The sequence below is a fragment of the Coregonus clupeaformis genome, chromosome 37, assembly GCF_020615455.1.
Source record: "Coregonus clupeaformis isolate EN_2021a chromosome 37, ASM2061545v1, whole genome shotgun sequence".
NCBI lineage: Eukaryota > Metazoa > Chordata > Actinopteri > Salmoniformes > Salmonidae > Coregonus > Coregonus clupeaformis.
This window is the reverse complement of record NC_059228.1, coordinates 27525513-27549258: the sequence shown is the minus strand read 5'-3', so window position 1 is coordinate 27549258 and position 23746 is coordinate 27525513. Positions and strand designations below refer to the sequence as shown.

Sequence of the window (23746 nt, the reverse complement as noted above, 5' to 3'; positions counted from 1 at the left end):
TGATTGTGACCTGAGGAATGTTGTCCCACTCCTCTTCAGTGGCTCTGCGAAGTTGCTGGATATTGGTGCTGTCGTACAAGTTGATCCAGAGCATCCCAAACATGCTCAATGGGTGACATTACTGGTCAGTATGCAGGCCATTGAAGACATGGGACATTTTCAGCTTCCAGGAATTGTGTACAGATCCTTGCGACATGGGGCCTTGCATTATCATGCTGAAACACGAGGTGATGGCAGCGGATGAATGGCACGACAGTGGGCCTCAGGATCTCGTCACGGTATTTCTGTGCATTCAAATTGCCATCGATAAAATGCAATTGTGTTCATTGTCTGTAGCTTATGCTTGCCCATACCATAACCCACCTCCACCATGGGGCACTCGGTTCACAATGTTGACATCAGTAAACTGCTTGCCCACACAATGCAATACACGTGGTCTGCGGTTGTCAGGCCGGTTTGACATACTGCCAAATTTTCTAAAACGACGTTGGAGGCGGCTTATGGTAGAGAAATGAACATTAAATTATCTGGCAACAGCTCTGGTGGACATTCCTGCAGTCAGCATGCCAATTGCAAGCTCTCTAACAACTTGAGACATCTGTGACATTGTGTTGTGTGACAAAACTGCACAATTTAGAGTGGCCTTTTATTGTCCCCAGCACAAGGTGCACCTGTGTAATCATCATGCTGTTTAAATCAGCTTCTTGATATGCCACACCTGTCAGGTGGATGGGGATTATCTTGGCAAAGGAGAAATGCTGGGATTTCTGGGATCTTTTATTTCAACTCATAAAACATGGGACCAACACTTTACATGTTGCGTTTATACACTGCTCAAAAAAATAAAGGGAACAGTTAAACAACACAATGTAACTCCAAGTCAATCACACTTCTGTGAAATCAAACTGTCCACTTAGGAAGCAACTCTGATTGACAATAAATTGCACATGCTGTTGTGCAAATGGAATAGACAACAGGTGGAAATTAAAGGCAATTAGCAAGACACCCCCAATAAAGAAGTGGTTCTGTAGGTGGTGACCACAGACCACTTCTCAGTTCCTGTGCTTCCTGGCTGATGTTTTGGTCACTTTTGAATGCTGGCGGTGCTTTCACTCTAGTGGTAGCATGAGACGGAGTCTACAACCCACACAAGTGGCTCAGGTAGTGCAGCTCATCCAGGATGGCACATCAATGCGAGCTGTGGCAAGAAGGTTTGCTGTGTCTGTCAGCGTAGTGTCCAGAGCATGGAGGCGCAACCAGGAGACAGGCCAGTACATCAGGAGACGTGGAGGAGGCCGTAGGAGGGCAACAACCCAGCAGCAGGACCGCTACCTCCGCCTTTGTGCAAGGAGGAGCAGGAGGAGCACTGCCAGAGCCCTGCAAAATGACCTCCAGCAGGCCACAAATGTGCATGTGTCTGCTCAAACGGTCAGAAACAGACTCCATGAGGTTGGTATGAGGGCTCGACGTCCACAGGTGGGAGTTGTGCTTACAGCCCAACACCGTGCAGGACGTTTGGCATTTGCCAGAGAACACCAAGATTGGCAAATTCGCCACTGGCGCCCTGTGCTCTTCACAGATGAAAGCAGGTTCACACTGAGCACATGTGACAGACGTGACAGAGTCTGGAGACGCAGTGGAGAACGTTCTGCTGCCTGCAACATCCTCCAGCATGACCGGTTTGGCGGTGGGTCAGTCATGGTGTGGGGTGGCATTTCTTTGGGGGGCCGCACAGCCCTCCATGTGCTCGCCAGAGGTAGCCTGACTGCCATTAGGTACCGAGATGAGATCCTCAGACCCCTTGTGAGACCATATGCTGGTGCGGTTGGCCCTGGGTTCCTCCTAATGCAAGACAATGCTAGACCTCATGTGGCTGGAGTGTGTCAGCAGTTCCTGCAAGAGGAAGGCATTAATGCTATGGACTGGCCCGCCCGTTCCCCAGACCTGAATCCAATTGAGCACATCTGGGACATCATGTCTCGCTCCATCCACCAACACCACGTTGCACCACAGACTGTCCAGGAGTTGGCGGATGCTTTAGTCCAGGTCTGGGAGGAGATCCCTCAGGAAACCATCCGCCACCTCATCAGGAGCATGACCAGGCGTTGTAGGGAAGTCATACAGGCACGTGGAGGCCACACACACTACTGAGCCTCATTTTGACTTGTTTTAAGGACATTACATCAAAGTTGGATCAGCCTATAGTGTGGTTTTCCACTTTAATTTTGAGGGTGACTCCAAATCCAGACCTCCATGGGTTGATACATTTGATTTCCATTGATAATTTTTGTGTGATTGTGTTGTCAGCACATTCAACTATGTAAAGAAAAAAGTATTTAATAAGATTATTTAATTCATTCAGATCTAGGATGTGTTGTTTAAGTGTTCCCTTTATTTTTTTGAGCAGTATATTTTTGTTCAGTGTAGTATAGTATAAGCGTCGGTATTAAGTAATAAATTATGTCTTAAGCATCCTAAATATATATAATATATAATAGCCGTAGATTCAGTTTGACAGCAAAATAAAGGGATTCACAGCAAAAAAGGGAAGCGATGATGTACGGTGCAAAACTGTATTGGTAGCTGATTGTTGACACCCATGACTAACAGCTGTGCCACAGAGATTTGATTAATATTGTGGAAAAAATGATATGAACACTAATGTGCATTGTGTTAAAAGCGTAATGAAGAGTAATGAACAGTTTTTTGGCACAATTTGGTGAAAGCCCAAAGGCTTCAGAAAGCCTCGGTTTCCAATCACTACTAGTTTTGTCTCTCCTTATGCTATGTGGCAGATCAGGGGGTTGGGTCAAGACGTTTACACAGATCAGACACGGACAGAGTATGATTAGCTCGGTTTCAAGGGTGTTTATTAATAAAATAATCAAAAGAAAAGGTCTCCCCCATCAGACCGCTCAAGGTCCTAAACGATATTATAACCGCGATTGATAATAGACAGTACTGTGCAGCCGTCTTCATCGACCTGGCCAAGGCTTTCGACTCTGTCAACCATCGCATTCTTATTGGCAGACTAAATAGCCTTGGTTTCTCAAATGACTGCCTCGCCTGGTTCACCAACTACTTCTCAGATAGAGTTCAGTGTGTCAAATCGGAGGGCCTGTTGTCTGGACCTATGGCAGTCTCTATGGGGGTGCCACAGGGTTCAATTCTTGGGCCGACACTTTTCTCCGTGTATATCAATGATGTCGCTCTTGCTGCTGGTGACTCTCAGATCCACCTCTACGCAGACGACACCATTTTGTATACATCTGGCCCTTCACTGGACACTGTGCTAACAAACCTCCAAACGAGCTTCAATGCCATACAACAATCATTCAGTAGCCTCCAACTGCTCTTAAACACTAGTAAAACTAAATGCATGCTTTTCAATCGAACGCTGCTGGCACCCGCCCACCCGACTAGAATCACCACTCTCGACGGGTCTGACCTAGAGTATGTGGACAACTACAAATACCTAGGTGTCTGGTTAGACTGTAAACTCAACTTCCAGACTCACATAAAGAATCTCCAATCCAAAGTTAAATCTAGAATCGGCTTCCTATTTCGCAACAAAGCCTCCTTCACTCATGCTGCCAAACATGCCCTCGTAAAACTGACTATCCTACCGATCCTTGACTTCGGCGATGTCATTTACAAAATAGCCTCCAACACTCTACTCAGCAAATTGGATGTAGTCTATCACAGTGCCATCCGTTTTGTCTCCAAAGCCCCATACACTACCCACCACTGTGACCTGTACGCTCTTGTTGGCTGGTCCTCACTACATGTTCGTCGTCAAACCCACTGGCTCCAGGCCATCTATAAATCACTGCTAGGCAAATCCCCGCCTTATCTTAGCTCATTGGTCACCATAGCAGCACCCACCCGTAGTCTGCGCTCCAGCAGGTATATCTCACTGGTCATTCCCAAAGCCAACACCTCTTTTGGCCGCCATTCCTTCCAGTTCTCTGCTGCCAATGACTGGAACGAATTGCAAAAATCTCTGAAGCTGGAGACTCTTATCTCCCTCAATAACTTTAAGCATCAGTTGTCAGAGCACCTTACTGATCACTGCACCTGTACACAGCCCATCTGAAATTAGCCCACCCAACTACCTCATCCCTATATTGTTATTTATTTTGCTCTTTTGCACCCCAGTATCTCTATTTGCACATAATCTCTTGCACATCTAGCATTCCAGTGTTAATACTATTGTAATTATTCTGCACTATAGCCTATTTATTGCCTTACCTCCATAACTTGCTACATTTGCACACACTGTATATATATTTTCTGTTGTATTTCTGACTTTATGTTTTTTACCCCATATGTAACTCTGTGTTGTTTTTATTGCACTACTTTGCTTTATCTTGGCCAGGTCGCAGTTGTAAATGAGAACCTGTTCTCAACTGGCTTACCTGGTTAAATAAAGGTGAAATAAATAAAAAAATATAAAAATAAAAATACCCTCTCCAGGATACCGTCTCCAACTACTCAGAAGTTACCTTACTTCCCCCAGTCCTCTCTCATGTGCTGCCCTTCTGGCAGCTTTATGGGCATTGCACAGCTGGTGAGCAATCCGCGCTTAATTACTCACCAGCTCCCAATCAGCCCCAATTAGTCCTGTCCGGGGAGCCCGTTGAGACCTGGCACGTCCAGCAGATGGAGCCACCGCCTCGTGATGTATACTCCATCTGTTACCAGGCCTCGACGAGTCTCCCCCGGTTGCTGACCTGCTGTACGCCACACATCCCCCCCCCCCTTTAGCTCTGTCGGGGAGGGGACGGTCATCAGTGCAACGTTTGTCTCCCTTCTCGATAGGGCATCTGCGTTTCCATGCTTTGCCCCTGACCTGTGCACAACAGAAAAAGAGAAGCGTTGAAGGGACAAGAACCACCAGGTGACCCGATCGTTTGTGTCTTTTCCCCTGGCCATCCAGACCAGGGGAGCATGATCCGTGACCAGGGTGAAGTGGGTACCTAACAGGTAATACTTGAGAGTGTAGCGCCCACTTCACCGCCAGACACTCTTACTCAACAATTGAGTATTTCTTTTCTCTCTGTATCAGCTTTTGGCTGATGTACATGATGGGGTGCTCCTCCCCATTGTGTATCTGGGACAGAATGGCCCCTGGGCCCGTATCACATGCTTCTGTCTGGACCACCATCGGCACCTGGAAATCGGGCGTTACGAGAATCGGATGGGAGCACAGCGCTTTCTTCAGACGGCTGAATGCCGCTTCTGTCTCATCCGTCCATTTCACTGTTTTCGGGAGGCGGGCCCTGGTTAGATCGGTGAGGGGGGAAGCTATAGCCGCAAAGTTGGGGATAAACCGGCTATAGTATCCTGCCAGTCCCAGGAAGGACTTGACCTGTGTCTTGGTGCGTGGAACGGGCCAGTCACGTACCGCGTGAACCTTCCTCTCCTGGGGCTTGACGTTTCCCCGTCCGATCAAATACCCCAGGTACTCCACCTCCTCGAACACTAGCTTACATTTCTTGGGGATTGCGGTCAACCCGACTTGTCTGAGCGCGTCCAGCACCGCCTGGAGGCTCGGCAGGTGCTCCTCCCAACCTTGGCTGTGGATGATGATATCATCCAGATCGGCCGCTGCGTATTGCTGGTGGGGTCGAAGCACTTCATCAGTCGCTGGAATGTGGGCGGGGCTCCATGGATACCGAACGGGAGCACCCGGTACTGGTACAGACCCTCTGGTGTCGAGAACGCCGTCTTCTCCCGGGAGGAGGCTGCCAATGGTACCTGCCAATATCCTTTGGTCAGGTCAAGGGTGCTGATGTACCGGGCCTTTCCCAATCGGTCGATTAGCTCGTCCACCCTCGGCATGGGGTAGGCGTCGAATACGCTTATGTCGTTCATACCCCGGAAATCATTACAGAAGCGGAGGCTACCGTCCGGTTTGGGCACCAACACGATGGGGCTGCACCATGCACTGTGGGACTCTTCAACGACCCCCATCCTCAGCATAGCCTCCACTTCCTGTTTCACGGCCTTCCATCGGGCCTCCGGAATTCGATACGGCCCCTTTCTTACCGTTTCCCCGGGCCGGGTACGGATGTGGTGTTCAATGAGGGTCGTGCGGCCCAGCTTCTCGGAGAGCACCGGCGTGTTCCGATCGACAAGCTACTATAGCTCTTGCTTCTGGGCCGGGTCGAGGTCCTCACTGCTCGGGACCACCACTGGTACTGTTGGCGTCCTGGGTCCCGACCATAACACGGCCAAGGCTGTCCTCTCGTGCCACTTCTTCAACAGGTTCATGTGGTAAATCTGTTGAGGTTTCCGTCTCCCCGGTTGCCGAGACAGGTCCCAGTTTCTCGACCACCTCGTATGGTCCGTGCCATGTTGCCAGGAACTTACTTTCGGCCGTGGGGATCAACACCAACACCCTGTCTCCCACCTGGAATTCTCGGGGCTGGGCTCCCCGATTGTAGACCTGGGCTTGGGCGCGTTGGGCCTTCTCCATATGTTCCCTCATGACTGGCCATATGGCTGTCATCCGCTCCCGCATCGTCTCCACGTGCTCTACCACGCTGCGTAAGGGGGTTGGTTGGGCTTCCCACACCTCCTTGGTGAGGTCCAGTAGGCCACGTGGCCTCCTCCCGTAGAGGAGTTCAAACGGGGAAAACCCAGTGGAGGATTGGGGTACTTCTCGGATTGAGAACATTAGGTGGGGTAGCAGCTGGTCCCAGTTCTTCCTGACCTGCTCGATGACCTTCCGCAGCATCTGTTTGAGCTTTTTGTTAAAGCGCTCGACGAGCCCATCCGTCTGCGGGTGAAAAACGGAGGTCCGTATCTGCTTGATCTGCATGAGGGCACACAATTCTTTCATGAGGCGGGACATAAACTCTGTACCTTGGTCTGTCAGGATCTCGTTCGGGATGCCCATCCGGCTAAAGAGGTGGAACAGCTCCCGGGCGATTCTCTTGGATACTGCCACCCATAGGGGAATGGCCTCAGGATACCGGGTGGCATAGTCTACTATTACCAAGATGTACCTGTGTCCTCGTGCAGTCTTTACCAGGGGTCCCACTATGTCCATGGCGATGCGTTCAAAGGGCACCCCGATGATCGACAGGGGGACCAGAGGGTTTCGGAAGTGTGCTTTCGGGGCAGTGAGTTGACACTCCGGGCAGCTGCGACAGTAATCTTCCACGGCCCTCCTCATCCCGGGCCAGTGGAACCGGAAGGCGACTCGAAGTTCCCCCTGTTGGCGCGACACCTGATACAAAAAGGTTATTCTTAATTGGGAAATGGGGGTATCGCCAGTCACTCACCCCTGGAAGTAGCTGTCCATCCACCGCTATAACTTGGGCTGCGGCAGCTTTCATATTTGGATCCTCCCACTGGGCTGTCCCGAAATGTACCCTCAGTTGGCCCCCAACGGGGATCTCGACAGGCCCCTCGAAATCGAGAAGGGGGAGGCTGGGCTTCTCCTCCAGTGGTTCCCCTGGGGGTTCCGGTTCCGGCTCCCCCTTCGACTCCGGACCCATAGAGTCAGGTTGGTTAACCGGTGGCATCCTGGCCGCACATGCGAGGGGTCGTCCCCGCTCTCTTCTTCGGCCAGTTCGTATCTTTTTTTAAAAACTCGTGCCCCCATAGGGCCGCGAACAGTGGACAATCCCGTCCCACTAAGATAGGTACCGGTAGCTCTGGTACTGCACCCACCATCATCTGGCAGCTCCCTCGTGGTGTCACGATGTTGGTCCATACGGCGGGATACCGCTTTGTGTCACCGTGAACACAGGAAATTGACATCTCCCTACCCCGTTCGGTCTCCTAGTTCAGCAGGCTCGTGGTTACGAGCATAACCATGCTTCCGGAGTCTAATAGCGCTTCCGTGTCGTGTCCGTCAACCTTCACCAGGACCATGGGTGCAGTTGATTCATGGTGCGCCCAACAGGAAGTGACAAAGTTCACGGCGTGACCCACCTGGCCTCCGGTGCTAGCTGATGGCATCGACTCCTCTCGAGCAGGGCAATTCCAGGCAATGTACCCCCAGGCGCCACACTCAAAACACCTCTGTTGGTCTCCATCCACCTGAGGTTGTCGGTGGCGGGTCGGCCCTTCACCAGCCATCTCTCCACGGGTTTGCGGTCCCTTGGCCCTGCCGACTGTCGGTTCGGGGTACACCGCGGTGGGGTTGTCCTTCCGTCCCCTCGCACAGGTCGCCGACTCGTCCCGGCTCCCCCTCAGTAGGGCCTGAGTGTTCTGATGCGTCTCCAATGCTTCCAGGAGGCCCTCCAAGGTCTGGGGCAAGCATAGGCTTGCTGCCCTCTTCATGTCGTGGGGTAGCAACCATACGAAGCGATCCAGGACCAGTGTGGATATGTCAGTTAGGAGCCATGCCCTGGTGACGCGCAGAAGGTCGCTCATCTGGGCTCGGGGGGATGCGTCGGGTACGAACCTCCAATCGTGGAACCGTTGAGCCAGGCTGTATCTGTAGCGGCTGAGTATCTCCCGTTTGAGTCTGTCGTAGTTAGCTGCCTGTTCGTCATTCAGGTCCCAATACGCCTTTTGGGCATTCCAAGAGAGGAACGGGGCCAGCAGACTTGTCCACTTCGGTCTTGGCCATCCTTCCCGTGGCGCTGTCCGTTCAAACGTACAGAGGTATGTTTCAATGTCATCGTCTTCCGTTAGCTTGATTAAAAACTGGTTGGGATGGGATTCAGGAGACGCTCCTCCTTGCAGCTTCCTGACTTCCTCCACGAGGCGGACGTTTTGTAGTCGCTGTTCCTCCAGCGTTCGTTCCTGAACCGCCTGTTGTGCTTGTTGGGCCCGGACGAACTGAGCTATCAACTCGTCCATGCTGATGCTGTGTAAACGTCAACCCTGATCTGACCACGTTATCAAGATGCCCGCATTCTCCACCACTTGTGGCAGATCAGGGGTTTGGGTCAAGACGTTTACACAGATCAGACACGGACAGAGTATGATTAGCTCGGTTTCAAGGGTGTTTATTAATAAAATAATCAAAAGAAAAGGTTAGGTCTCCCCCATGAGACCCTCTCCAGGATACCGTCTCCAACTACACAGAAGTTACCTTACTTCCCCCAGTCCTCTCTCTCATGTGCTGCCCTTCTGGCAGCTTTATGGGCCTTGCACAGCTGGTGAGCAATCCGCGCTTAATTACTCACCAGCTCCCAATCAGCCCCAATTAGTCCTGTCCGGGGAGCCCGTCGGGACCTGGCACGTCCAGCAGATGGAGCCACCGCCTCGTGATGTATACTCCATCTGTTACCAGGCCTCGACGAGTCTCCCCCTGGTGGCTGACCTGCTGTATGCCACAGCTAGTATAACCTAAATGTACTAGTGTTGTTGGTGTACCAGTCACCAACAACCCTAGTCTCAGGTTTGACGGTTGACAGCCCGCAGAAGTAGTAGTTAGCGTCGAATGTAATCCATATCCTGACCATCTTCCCAAGATTGTTGAACAACTTTATGGAAGCCTATTTTCACTAGAGTATTTCCCAAACAATATGTGCATTGCACATCAACCTACTGCCAAATATAATCTGTGGCAGACCACCAGTCTTCCGCATGGCAGGGGAAGTAACCACACCACGTTGTCCGTGCATGACATTTCTCCCTAGGAATGGCCACCACGTGTTAATTGGCAAAAAAGGGGCATGTATTTTGACAATCTTGACGAACTCACTTACAAAACTCAGTTTTGAACGAGACTGACTTTATGACCCACATTATCCTACTTTGTAGTCAATATTTGACACTAGAATAAATGTTTCTGTCTCATATCGATGCCACATAGGCCGTTTTCAAACAGAGAAGTAGCTTTTTTGGTTCAGTCAGTCTTTTGTGGAAAATGTGTTTTGCATTGATTACCACCAGTTATGTGGCTCATTGTCATTTTTACATTGGTAGGTCCCAGAGAGGGGCTAAGTAAATATAAACGCCTGTCTTGGGCAAATTTGTTTTGGTAATGTGGGGGAGGGCGGCTGGCCTGAGCCTGGTATACTGACCTGAGGCTGGTGTACCACAACCTATGTCTCAATGGAATGGACAGGTGTCCCTGCTCCTAGGCATTTTTTTTCATTATGAAAAGGTTTATAAATATCATTTTTTGATAATCTGGTAAATATTGTCAATTGCACCTGTAGACCACCATCTTCAATAGTAAATAAAAGCACAACTTCTGCACCGGATCCTGCCTGCCTCCTGCAACATTTCTGCTCTTACAACTGCTACAAGGTCCCGATTTCACAGAGTGTATTAAGGTAAGGAGATGATCAAATGAATACATGTGGTGCTACATTTGTCTGTTCACTGACATTATAATGTAAGGATGTGCTGAACCTACAGGTCTTTTCCAACAGGAATATGGGCTAGCTGTGTGTGTGTACTATTTGTGACAGCAGGCAAACTGTATGTGTTCTCCCTCTGTGCTTTGCGACCATTGTCTGACTGATTGTCTCACTTTGTGCGTGCAAACCACACACACACACACACACACAATAATGTCCCAGATCTCTATAGTGTCCCCACCCAGTCCTATAGGTTTAGACTGACCCCATAATGTCTTTGTGGGGGTATATTTGGCGGTCCATCCATTCCTCCTGCATCCTGTCCTGCCATGCTTAATCAGGTAGTTTATCTTCATTAGTAACCCAGGCATGTGTCTCTTCATCTGGGCCATATCTGGGCTAGTTAGAGAAGAGCTGCATACACGTCCCTGGAGAGAGGAGAATCAAGGAAGGGGCATGTGTCCTACTGCATGTGATCCTACTGCATGTATCCTACTGCATGTCTCTACTGTATGTCTCTACTGCATGTCTCTACTGTATGTATCTACTGCATGTCTCTACTGTATGTCTCTACTGCATGTCTCTACTGCATGTCTTCTACTGCATGTCTTCTACTGCATGTCTCTACTGCATGTCTCTACTGCATGTCTCCTACTGCAACATTCCTACTGCATGTCGCCTACAGTATGTCTCTGATGTATGCTACAACATGTTGAGAATAGCCTCGATTCGTCGGGGCATGGACTCTACAAGGTGTCGAAAGCATTCCACAGGGATGCTGGCGCATGTTGACTCCAATGCTTCCCACAGTTGTGTCAAGTTGGCTGGATGTCCTTTGGGTGGTGGACTATTCTTGATACACACGGGAAACAGATGAGCGTGAAAAAACCAGCAGCGTTGCAGTTCTTGACACAACCTGATGCGCCTGGCACCTACTACCATACCCCATTCAAAGGCACTATTTTGTCTTGCCCATTCACCCTCTGAACGGCACACATACACAATTCAGTTCTCAATTGTCAAGGCTTAAAAATCCTTCTTTAACCTGTCTCCTCCCCTTCATCTACACTGATTGAAGTGGATTTAACAAGTGACATCAATAAGGGATCATAGCTTTCACCTGGAGTCACCTGGTCAGTCTATGTCATGGAAAAAGCAGGTGTTCATAATGTTTTGTATACTCAGTGTAAGCCTTTGCTAAGTGCCTGTATTGGGTAAATCCATTTTAATTCAATCACTTTTTGACAGCATCCCTTTTGATTTAGATAAAGCTTTCCATACACGTTTGCCCATGGAAGAAGTGGTCAGAAAATTACTTTTTGGAACTGAATGCCAAATCATTATCAGTAGATAAAGGTGCTCAAAGTTGACCCATTTTGCATAACCCACCATACCATGAGACATCCATGTCTTTCTCACTGGAAAAGATAAACGGTTGAGTTTGATATTATTTAAAAGCTTACAAACAGGGTTACCAAACTATTTTATAATTTCTTGAAAAAATGTTTTTTTTTTCTATAAAACTTCTGACATTTAACGTTTAACAGCAATTATCTCAAAACTTGCAAACTTCACCCAAGTTTGATCAAAATCGGGCAAGTGCTGTCAGATATCGCTTATGACTAATGTACGAACGGAGACAGATCCACAGTCCCCTCCCCGATTTAATCGTGGGGGACAATAAAATGCACAAGAATGGCGCTATATACATTTAAGTCATTTAGCAGACGCTCTTATCCAGAGCGACTTACAGTTAGTGAGTGCATACATTTTCATACTGGCCCCCCGTGGGACTCAAACCCACAACCCTGGCATTGCAAACGCCATGCTCTACCAACTGAGCTACAGAGGGCTACAGGGAGTACCAATGTCAGATCAATCTGTAGGGGTATGAGTTATATGAGGTAGATATGTACATGAAGCAGGGTAAAGTGACTAGGCATCAGGATAGATACAAGTTTAAAAAAGGCAACAGTAAAAATGTAATCCCCCACGAATGATGCAGCGCCCCCCTTGGCCAATCATTGTACTTTTGTAAATGATGGCAAGACGCATCGTTCACCCAAGTTTCTTCAAAATTGAGACAGTGGTGTCTGAGATATCACGTGTGACTAACATACGTACAGGTGATTACTATCGCGCCCCCCATTGGTCCATTCAGTGTCAATTTGGAAATGCCGGATCTCTATGGCAAGACGCATCATTCATCCAAGTTTCGTCAAAATCTGGACAGTGGTGTCTGAGATATCACGTGGGTTAGTGAGACTCGTATCCGTGAGCATGTGTGCCAACTTTCAGCACTGAGTCAAACAAATCAAGAGATAAACATGTGCCTGTTATAGTGCCACCGTGTGGTTGATATTAATTTGTCTTGCATATGTTGAGTCTTGACAGTGTTTGCAACATGTGTAAAAATTGTGTTACAATACGAATATCCTTGACTGATTTACATACATTTTTGTTCCAGACCACGCCCACGTGAATGTTTATTGATCAATAACGGCCATGTTGTTTAAGGTACTAGTTTAGAAAAGATTGCAGATTGATCATTTGGTTTCCAAGAAGAGTAGCTTTTGAAGTGTTTTTCACAAAATTCAAAATAGCGGAAAATCAATCACGGCAGACCTTATAGGTCCCTGAGGCAAATTTGTTCCTTGTGAGAAGAGGGACGTATGTACTGAATTTCATGACTTTAGATTTACATTTAAGTCATTTAGCAGACGCTCTTATCCAGAGCGATTTACAGTTTACAATCGAACCCACAACCCTGGCGTTGCAAACACCATCCTCTACCAACTGAGCTACATCCCTGCCGGCCATTCCCTCCCCTACCCTGGACCAATTGTGCGCCGCCCCATGGGTCTCCCGGTCACGGCCGGCTACAACAGAGCCTGGATTTGAACCAGGATCTCTAGTGGCACAGCTAGCACTGCGATGCAGTGCCTTAGACCACTGCGCCACTTGGGAGACCGGGGTGAGGGGCGTGACCTTTCAAGTTTGCATTTTCAATGTCATTATAACGCCACTATCTGGAAAATCTGTGTAATTTTGTAAATGCCGGATCTCTATGGCAAGACGCAACATTCACCCAAGTTTCGTCAAAATCGGGCCAGTGCCGTCTGAGATATCGCGTGTGACTAACGTACAAAGTAATGTGTGGATGGATGGACACAGATCCACAGTCCCCTCCCCGATTTCATTGTGGTGGACAAATACACTACCGGCCAAAAGTTTTAGAACACCTACTCATTCAAGGGTTTTTCTTTATTTTTACTATTTTCTACATTGTAGAATAACAGTGAAGACATCAAAACTATGAAATAACACATATGGAATCATGTAGTAACCAAAAAAGTGTTAAACAAATCAAAATATATTTTATATTTGAGATTCTTCAAATAGCCACACTTTGCCTTGATGACAGCTTTGCCCACTCTTGGCATTCTCTCAACCAGCTTCACCTGGAATGCTTTTAGAACAGTCTTGAAGGAGTTCCCACATATGCTGAGTACTTGTTGGCTGCTTTTCCTTCACTCTGTGGTCCGACTCATCCCAAACCATCTCAATTTGGTTGAGGTCGGGGGATTGTGGAGGCCAAGTCATCTGATGCAGCACTCCATCACTCTCCTTCTTGGTAAAATAGCCCTTACACAGACTGGAGGTGTGCTGGGTCATTGTCCTGTTGAAAAACAAATGATAGACCCACTAAGCCGAAACCGGATGAGATGGCGTATCGCTGCAGAATGCTGTGGTAGCCATGCTGGTTAAGTGTGCCTTGAATTCTAAATAAATCACAAACAGTGTCACCAGCAAAGCACCCTCACACCATAACACCTCCTCCTCCATGCTTTACGGTGGGAAATACATATGCGGAAATCATGCATTCACCCACGCCGCGTCTCACAAAGACACAGCGGTTGGAACCAAAAATCTTGCTTGTGTTTCTTGGCCCAAGCAAGTCTCTTCTTCTTATTGGTGTCCTTTAGTAGTGGTTTCTTTGCAGCAATTCGACCATGAAGGCCTGATTCAAACAGTCTCCTCTGAACAGTTGATGTTGAGATGTGTCTGTTACTTTGAACTCTGTGAAGCATTTTTTTGGGCTGCAATTTCTGAGGCTGGTAACGCTAATTAACTTATCCTCTGCAGTAGAGGTAACTCTGGGTCTTCCTTTCCTGTGGTGGTCCTCATGAGAGCCATTTTCATCATAGCGTTTGATGGTTTTTGCGACTGCAGTTGAAGAAACTTTCAAAGTTCTTGAAATGTTCCGGTTTGACTGACCTTCATGTCTTAAAGTAATGATGGACTGTCGCTTCTCTTTGCTTATTTGAGCTATTCATGCCATAATATGGACTTGGTCTTTTACCAAATAGGGCTATCTTCTGTATACCACCCCTACCTTGTCAAAACACAACCGATTGGCTCAAACGCATTAAGAAGGAAAGAAATTCCACAAATGAACTTATCAAGGCACACCTGTTAATTGAAATGCATTCCAGGTGACTACCTCATGAAGCTGGTTGAAAGAATGCCAAGAGTGTGCAAAGCTGTCATCAAGGTAAAGAGTGGCTACTTTGAAGAATCTCAAATATATTTTGATTTAACACTTTTTTGGTTACTACATGGTTCCATATGTGTTATTTCATAGTTTTGATGTCTTTTACACTTACATTTTAGTCATTTAGCAGACGCTCTTATCCAGAGCGACTTACAGTTAGTGAGTGCATACATTTTTCATACTGGCCCCCCATGGGAAACGAACCCACAACCCTGGCGTTGCAAGCGACACGCTCTACCAACTGAGCTACACGGGACTACTGTCTTCACTATTATCCTAGAATGTAGAAAATAGTAATAATAAAATAAAAACCCTTGAATGAGTAGGTGTTCTAAAACTTTTGACCGGTAGTGTATGTATGGACAGTTTCGTTCAAATCAAAAAGGGGTGCTGTCAAAAAGTGATTGTATTCAAATGGATTTACCCTGTTAATGTTAATTTCAAACTTCAACACACTTATGTGATATATGTATGCAACATCTCTACACCTCCATTCTGTGCCTTTGCATCAAGCATTATGAAGAAAACAGAACATTTACATTTTAGCAGACACTCTTATCCAGAGCGATTTATAGTTAGTGAGTGCATACATTTTTCATACTGGCCCCCCATGGGAAACGAACCCACAACCCTGGCGTTGCAAGTGCCATGCTCTACCAACTGAGCTACAGGGGACTTCCAAATAAATCATGGCGGTTACATGGCTCACTGTAGGCCTATCCCACTTGGTAAAAACTGGTTGAAACAAAGTTGTTTCCACGTCATGTCAACCAAAAAAATTCTACGTAATGACGTTGAATCAACGTGGAAAACTGATTCGATTTGAAAAAAGTCATCAACGTAAGGAAATTTCGTATTTTTTCATCCAACTTTTAACCTAAATCCAATGACATGTAAATCAAAACTAGACGTTGAACTGATGTCTGTGCCGAGTGGGAAGTCTCTAGGAATTGTCAGCAGCCATTGGTCACAAATTCTCCATAAATAAATCAGTATGGCATTAAGTGGGATGAACGACACTGAATGAAAATAACGCCAACATCCTTCTAGGCCACCTCACCCACAAATGAGGTCATTATGGGTGGCCGAGGATGGGCCTGAACAGACAATAAAAAACACATCACGTCAACAGTGGGTAAAAAAATAAAAGGCCCATCTGAGGGCATCAGTAATTGGCCATTTACGAGTGTGACAGCTCATTAATGGGTTTGTTAATAAGCTTTTTAGCTGAAGGTGTCCGCAGCCCTCCAACTGTGGGTGTGTGTGTGAGAGTGTGCTGTCAGTTTGAAGGGTTTCTAACAGTCTTCTATCTCTCCATCAGAAGCTCAAGACAGGCAGGCTTTGAGGAGCTGCTTCCCACAGCGGGAGAGGAGTTTTGTAGGCTGTAGGGCTCTATGAAGTACCCAATCTCTCTCTCCTGTGGAGCTCATGGCAGGCTAGGCAAGCAGCATCTCACATATGGAGGTATCTACAGGCATATGCTCAATTTCGCACACAAACAAACACTGTAGCTGCCTCTATCTCCTCGGCATTCTCAGACACATACAAATGCATTCACAAACCTCTACAGCTGTAGAGACTAGCGGGCCTTTAACAGGCCTTTTAAGGTATCAGCCTCAGCCAACAAGCAGTATCGGACCGTCCAAGCAGGTTTGTTTTCTCACCATTTTGATCTCTGGCAATAGCACTAATCAAATTAGATGTCCACAAGCAATCAAGATGATGTCAGATTTTATTCACGGAGAGAGCAGACACCAGAGCAGTGAGGTGGTTGTTTGAGTTTGACCGTAGATGGGTTGGACTGTTGCCTTGACCATTTATAGTGACCACTCCATGGTCTGAAACTGAGGGCAGGCAGTCTTTTTTTTACTGGCCCTGTACATCCACAGTGGATGACTGTGTGTGTCTGTGTGTTTGCGCATGCACGTGCAAGAGTGTGTGTGTGTGTGTGTGTGTGAGAGTGGTGAAGTCACCTCTCCTGCAATTCCAAAAATACCCCACTGTCGGTTGTCACATCTGGACTTAAACATTAACAACCAATCACACACTGTAGATTCAACAACCAATTGGATGTGACATGTCCAGGTCACGACCGTGATGAAGAATGTCACACCTCACTTCCCAGGTAGAGTTATGGCTCCTTGACCTCACAGAATGACACCACACCCCAGCACAGCTACTGCTTACAGCACAGGTTCTGTACAAACCCCCCCCACACACACCTCTAACCAAGTATGACTTTTGATAGCTTGACAATAGATTGGTGTAATCTGTCTGCATCTAAAAGTGGATTCTAATAATAAGGAGCAGCCTGAAGATAAGATAAGCTTAATGTAGTCATTGCGTGGAATATGGGACCAAATAATTACACTTTTGACTACTTTAATACACGTAAGTGAATTTGTTCCAATAGTTTTGGTCCCCTAAAATGGGGGGTCTATGTACAAAAAGTGCTGTAGTTTCTAAACGGTTCACCCGATATGGATGAAAACACCCTCAAATTAAAGCTGACAGTCTGCACTTTAACCTCAGTCATTGTATCATTTCAAATCCAAAGTGAGAGCCCCAAAAAATTGTCACGGTCCCAATACTTTTGGAGATCACTGTATATGCGCGCACACACACACACACACACACACACACACACACACACACACACACACACACACACACACACACACACACACACACACACACACACACACACACACACACACACACACACACACACACACACACACACACACACACACACACACACACACACACACACACACACACACACACACACACTTCATTTTCCCTCCAAGACTCTGAGCAGACGATTGATGTGCTCTGAGTAATTAAAAAGCTAATGGGTTCCTCTAGCCCTGGAAGTGCAGGTGAAGAGCTCTCTGATTGTGTTTGCTTTGTTCAAGTGAACAAAGGCTCTGGGCTAATCTCTGTTGGAGAGCTCCGGCTATTTCACACACAGTGAGAGACTTATCACTTAGCTGTGAATAGGAGGACGGATAGCGGGGCGTGATGTGATAAAGTCTCCTGAGTGGCGCAGTGGTCTAAGGCACTGCATCGCAGTGCTAACTGTGCCACTAGAGATCCTGGTTCGAATCCAGGCTCTGTCGCAGCCGGCCGCGACCGGGAGACTCATGGGCGGCGCACAATTGGCCCAGCGTCGTCCAGGGTAGGGGAGGGAATGGCCGGCAGGGATGTAGCTCAGTTGATAGAGCATGGCGTTTGCAACGCCAGGGTTGTGGGTTTGATTCCCACGGGGGGCCAGTATAAAAAAAAGATGTATTCACTAACTGTAAGTCGCTCTGGATAAGAGCGTCTGCTAAATGACTAAAATGTAAATGTAATGATGATGGGGAGATAAGCGTCTGTTGGCTCAGGCTGTATACAATATGCACACTCCCTCCCTCACTCCCTTCATCCCACACAGAGGTCCTCGGACATTCCCTCTCTGAGTGTGGTACCTACTGTGTGCGTCATCCAGTCACAGTGGACTCAGTGAGTTCCACACAGATGGGACCTTGCTGGCAGTACAGTATACAGCAGGGGTACTCAAGGATTATTTCAGAAGATCCGGCCACAAATTTCCTAGGTGGCAAAGGTCCGGATGGATATCGTCATTTATCGGCGTAGTAACAAACCCCCACCTCGCAACCCATGCGACCCCAGACTGTTCACACCCCTCTTGTTGGCAGAGAGAACATTTTGCAGTTTTAAAGGCAATTTCCCACAATTCTACACATTTTGCATGGGTCAGATAATATTTTTTGCTGTTTAAAGCTAATTTCCTGCAATTCTACACATTTTCCATATCTTATGTGTGTTTATATCATACCATGGGACGAAGACCGACCGAGTTCAAAAAACAAACAAAAAAACTGGTCCATATTGACCGCATTCTGGGTCTGGATCCGGACTGCGGTCCGCCAGTTGAGTATGGGGGGTATACAGTATATTTGCCGTTCCGTTGTGATGTCTGGGAAACTCTATCCTAATATTCCCTTCCAATGCCTCTCCAATGGTCGATGTTATTAATTCCAAAACGTCATGGATTGTCTCAAAGCTCATTCTCCAAATGGCCAAATCTGACAGGAGTAAATTACATAAAGTGCATCTATGCTAGTATGTAACAGCATGTGTATCTCTGTGTGTGTCGAGTGCACATCAGAGCCTTGCACGTCTGACCCCAGGCATGTAGTCAGGGAGCTTGTAACATTACTCACATTACTCACATTACTCACAGTGTGTGTCTATGTGTGTGTTTGTGTGCGTGCATGTCTGTGTGTGCACTCAACACACCACATCTTTACACAATTACAGTCCCATTCTGTTTCTCCTCCTGTAGTGTCAGAGCTATTCAGACCAGCTGTCTGCCACCCACTCCTACTTTGTCTCAGACGTAAAGAGTTCAGTGCTCTTACGAGGTTAAAAGGCCAAGGTTTAGACCAACAGAGACCAAAATAGTCGTGGCTGGTTCGGTAAAGCTGTTTCGACTGCTTTATGATGAGTCCTGGGAGTCAGTAGGAAAGAACATTTTGAAACTACCCGTAGAAAACTGCATACCATTATCAAACTGCATAAACATGTAATTTGCGTGACCATGACATCATGTGAATCTGGGCTATGACTGGGCAGACTCTGCCCTACATAATGGATCATGGAGGCTCGGTACTGTAAGCCCTGAGTCTTTACTCCTCTGAAGTGTGGGGCGCCACCTCCCTTCCTGTGTTCTCCTATGGCCCATTGGATGAGGATGGAGGTAGAGGCCCATAGAGAGGAATAGCAGGACTCAATCACCTGGTTAATGAGGACATTTATCGGACTTCTATATATAAAACAGGTGGGGATGTGGGACCACCACCCCTCTCAGGAATTACTGGTGCGAGGTACAAGCCCACTACTCTCTCCATCAATGGTTGGTGTGAAAGGGGGGAAGAGGAGATGACGGCAGAGAGGAGAGGAGCATTCTGTACTCTTCAGGTACAGAACGCTCTCCCCCACCTCCTATCCCTCTCTCCTGTCCTCCCTCCATTCTTTTCCAGGTCCTGTGGGTTCCCAGAATACATGAAGTGCTAATCTGGGCGGGGGTGATGAATTAGGCAGGGTGTATTTGGGGAGCTGGAATAGTGTTTAATCACAGCCAGAGCTAATACTGTACTATAGAGCATGAATCGTCTCACTGACCCCTGCTCCTATCAGCACATCCATCACTAGCTCTCAATGGGAGGACAGAGACACACTGCTCCACTCCCAATGCTGGGAATGGAATATCTACTGCCTGTGTGTGTGTGTTAGTGATGAGTGATTAGTGCTTTTTGAGGTCGGTTCGGTTTCGGTTGGATTATGAAAACATTATTGCGGTTTTCGATTTCAATATTATAATTTTTTTACATGAAATGCATTTTGAAATAATGACATTCAAATGATTTTAGAGCTTTTTAAATGGAAATTCCAAAGCACAAAATTGCCAAAACATTAAAAATATTCCATTGTCTCTGTCAGGTCCACATTGTGTGGACATCAAAAGAAAAATAAGAAATACAAATATTTTTGTTTGTATTTGATGACTTTATTATTTTTCATTCCTTATTAAAGTAATCATCTAATCTCTGCTCAGGCAGTAGCAGCCAGCCAGCCAGGCCATCTAACATTATGTGCTCCCCATACTGTACTGTCTTTAGCCATCCTATTTAGCTAGGCTAGACTGCCTAAGTATGCTGCAGAGCTGTCTGACAAAATCGTTTTACGGTATACTTTCTCGCAGGGCGCAACTGTCACTGGGGACGGGGACGGGGACGGGGGGTCGACGACGACATGTCCCCCTCACATTCTGAAATTGCATTTTTGTCCTACCCAGTTTTATCATTGGAATGTGATACAAAACAGGTCAACTGTGTGCTTTAGGACCATGCGGACGCCTCCGAGTAGTCGGGTAGGCTGTTTGGAGTGTATATCCGACTGGATTTAAAAAATTACAAAAGTTATGTCCCCCCCACTTCTAAAACCAAAGTTGTGCCCCTGCTTTCCCGAACTGTCTCTGTGCCTCTTGTTGTTGTCTTGTGTATATTCCGCTCTCATGCGGTCTATGCGGTCTGTGTGTATCTAACCTAACGTAGCAGGCGTAAAAGTGTACCCGTCCAGAGATCTGTATAGAATGATGAGATGTTCATGTTTCCGCCCTAACAATGGGAGTCGTTGTCCCAAAGGCGAGAAGGCAGGCGACAAGTTTAAGTCCAAAATAAGCCCATAGAAACACATTGTGCTTAGGGCTGTTGCGGTGACCGTATTACCGCCACACCGGCGGTCACGAGTCAAGAAGGCAGTCAAATTCCATGTGACCTTTTAGTCACGGTAATTAGGTTTCTCCAAGCTCTGATGCTGCTGATTGTCATTAGTAGCCTACCAAACTTGCTAACTGCCTGGTTGGTACTCAGCACTTTATTGTCCCTCTAATCACTCTGACATCAATGCAAATGTAATGGAAAATCTAAACAATGTTGCGCAACATTTCTATAGGCTATGCAATTGCGAAAGAAAACAGAGTGATGGGATCCTCCTCTTTTTAGTAGAGGCCATCAGCTTTCTATAGGCTAGGCCTACTATATTTATTTCTCAACTCTCCTAATATTAAGCACATTGCTTATCTTTACAACAGGAGTATAGCCTACCTGGCTGGCATGAAACTGAACCACGGGAAAAGCATCCTCCATTCGCTATTTAAGTGCATAGATTACATGTATTATTTCCCGCTGCCCCTGTTTCGAGACAGGTGCATGATAATGGTCCATTCTAAATCAAAACAAATTTCACACATATATTATTTAGTATATGTAAAGACAAGATTTTATTAAGAATAGTGTGATGGGTGACAATATTAGCCTATCACTTGTGAATAATATTTTATCACTTGTGAATGATGCCCAGCATAAGAAACAATGCCTTTTTTGTGTGACTTTTTCTAATCACACCTCATGTAGCCTAGCCCATAGGCCTATATGTTTTGATAAGGTTTGTATCACAACTAAAGTGGCCAAATAACTTCTTAAAATTCAGCACATTAATCTGCTTTACATTTTACATATTTAGCAGACGCTCTTATCCAGAGCGACTTACAAGTAGGGTTAAGTGCCTTGCTCAAGGGTATATCGACAGATTTTTCACCTAGTCGGCTCAGGGATTAGAACCAGCGACCTTTCGGTTACTGACACTACGCTCTTAACCACTAAGCTACCTGCCGCCCCTTTACAAGGGGTATAGAGCCTAACTGGCATACATAAGCAGCGCTTGAGTTTCAAGTTTGGGGAAGATAATTTTCACCATAAAAATGCACCTTAATAATAAAAGCATTACATGCATAATCGCATTTGCGGTCACTTTTGATAATGGTGTTTTCCCGCTAATGGAACATTCGCGCTTATAGCCTACTGCCGTGTGCACATTGCTTCGCTTATAATGTGAAGAAATAGCCTAATAGTTTATCAACATTTTAAGATAAATGTTCTGATCTGTTGCGTCAGCCACATTGCGTAAAAAAGTTTTTTTGATGCCAGTGGTTGTACTAATTTGACATCTATCACATCCCACAACTGTCCCAGACTATGTTTGGAATGTTTATTTCTCTCACAGAATAGGTCAACTTTTGTACTATGGGGGATAGTAGATTGACATAGGCTAATACTTTTGCTGTTCGTTAGGCCTACTCATCATGTTGGCTGACGAAAAGTAAATGTGGACAGTTCCAATATCTTCAATATGCACCTCGGAATTGGATGAGGACGCGACGCGCGCAGTTGCGTCCCAGATGTGTCTGTCTTCACTTATAGCCTGTGAGAAAGACCTGATCACATGATGGAGAGCCATGTAAGTGCTGCGCAGCACTCAGGGAGAAGGGCACAATGCAGCACCCCGGGCCAAGGGCACAACGGCCACTGGCCGCAAAAGGCATGGATTTTTTTAGGTTGCATTACGGCCACACAAAGGGGATACCGCCGGGAAATTCGAGGCATTATCAAGTGCTTGTCAAATTGTGAATGAGAGACTGATGAACTGCATACAGTCTGCGCAAAAATACAAAGCAGAGCTTTTTTCAAATCACCATGAGAGTCGCATCATTAATAACCCTAAATTAAGCATTTAGGAGTACCTATTTATTTATTAACTGCTCAACACAGAATACACTCCCTCAAATTGTTTGGAGAAAATATCCTTTCTATTTAATTCAGCTTTGTTCAATTGTATTCTTCATACTATAAAATAATATAAAATAATGCCACGGATTTCTAAGCAACTTTTGTCTGCTAAATGAACTAGTGTAGCCCACAGCCATTTGGCATAGCCAGATCAGGACCTAACATAAGGACAACTCAGAGTATGCTATTCTTTTCTTCTGAAATAGACTACATTTTCTTCATATCATGTTTCTTTAGACCTGTCTAAAATAAATAATGGATTTATTGTGAAGGTGTAGGCTATATTACATGGATTTATTAGACTTTTTAAAATGTAGATGTTCCAAAGGTCTGCATCAGTGTCTTGTAGGCTATGTGTGGAAGCCAGGAGATGCTAAATGTGTTTATGTTAATTAACGGTCAATTACCGTGAGACCGACAGTTTTGTGCTTGACAATCACTGGCTGATGGAATTTCGTGACCGCCACAGCCCTAATTGTGCTTATGCTTATTTTGGACAGATTTTGGTGAGTGAAACCTCTCGCTTTGCCTCTTCCTCTCTGATCTGTCTCTGAGCCAGAAAAAAACTGGAGCAATGGATTATGGTCATTGTAGTTAAATACTACGTTTCTGCGCTGAACTAGGTTGAATTTTTGCTTAATGAAAACTACAACTCCCTTCAGCCCAGCGTCCCATATAGTTCTTGTCTTCATTTTCCCAGATTTATCTCGTGAATG

At 46.4% G+C, this 23746-nt stretch overlaps 1 protein-coding gene across 1 annotated transcript in view; it reads right to left on the bottom strand.

Annotated features, from left to right (window-relative positions):
- The window catches only part of slc24a3 (solute carrier family 24 member 3), a 115159-nt gene that overhangs the window by 70121 nt on the left and 21292 nt on the right, over positions 1–23746 (bottom strand). The gene's annotated exons all lie outside the window — the stretch shown is intronic.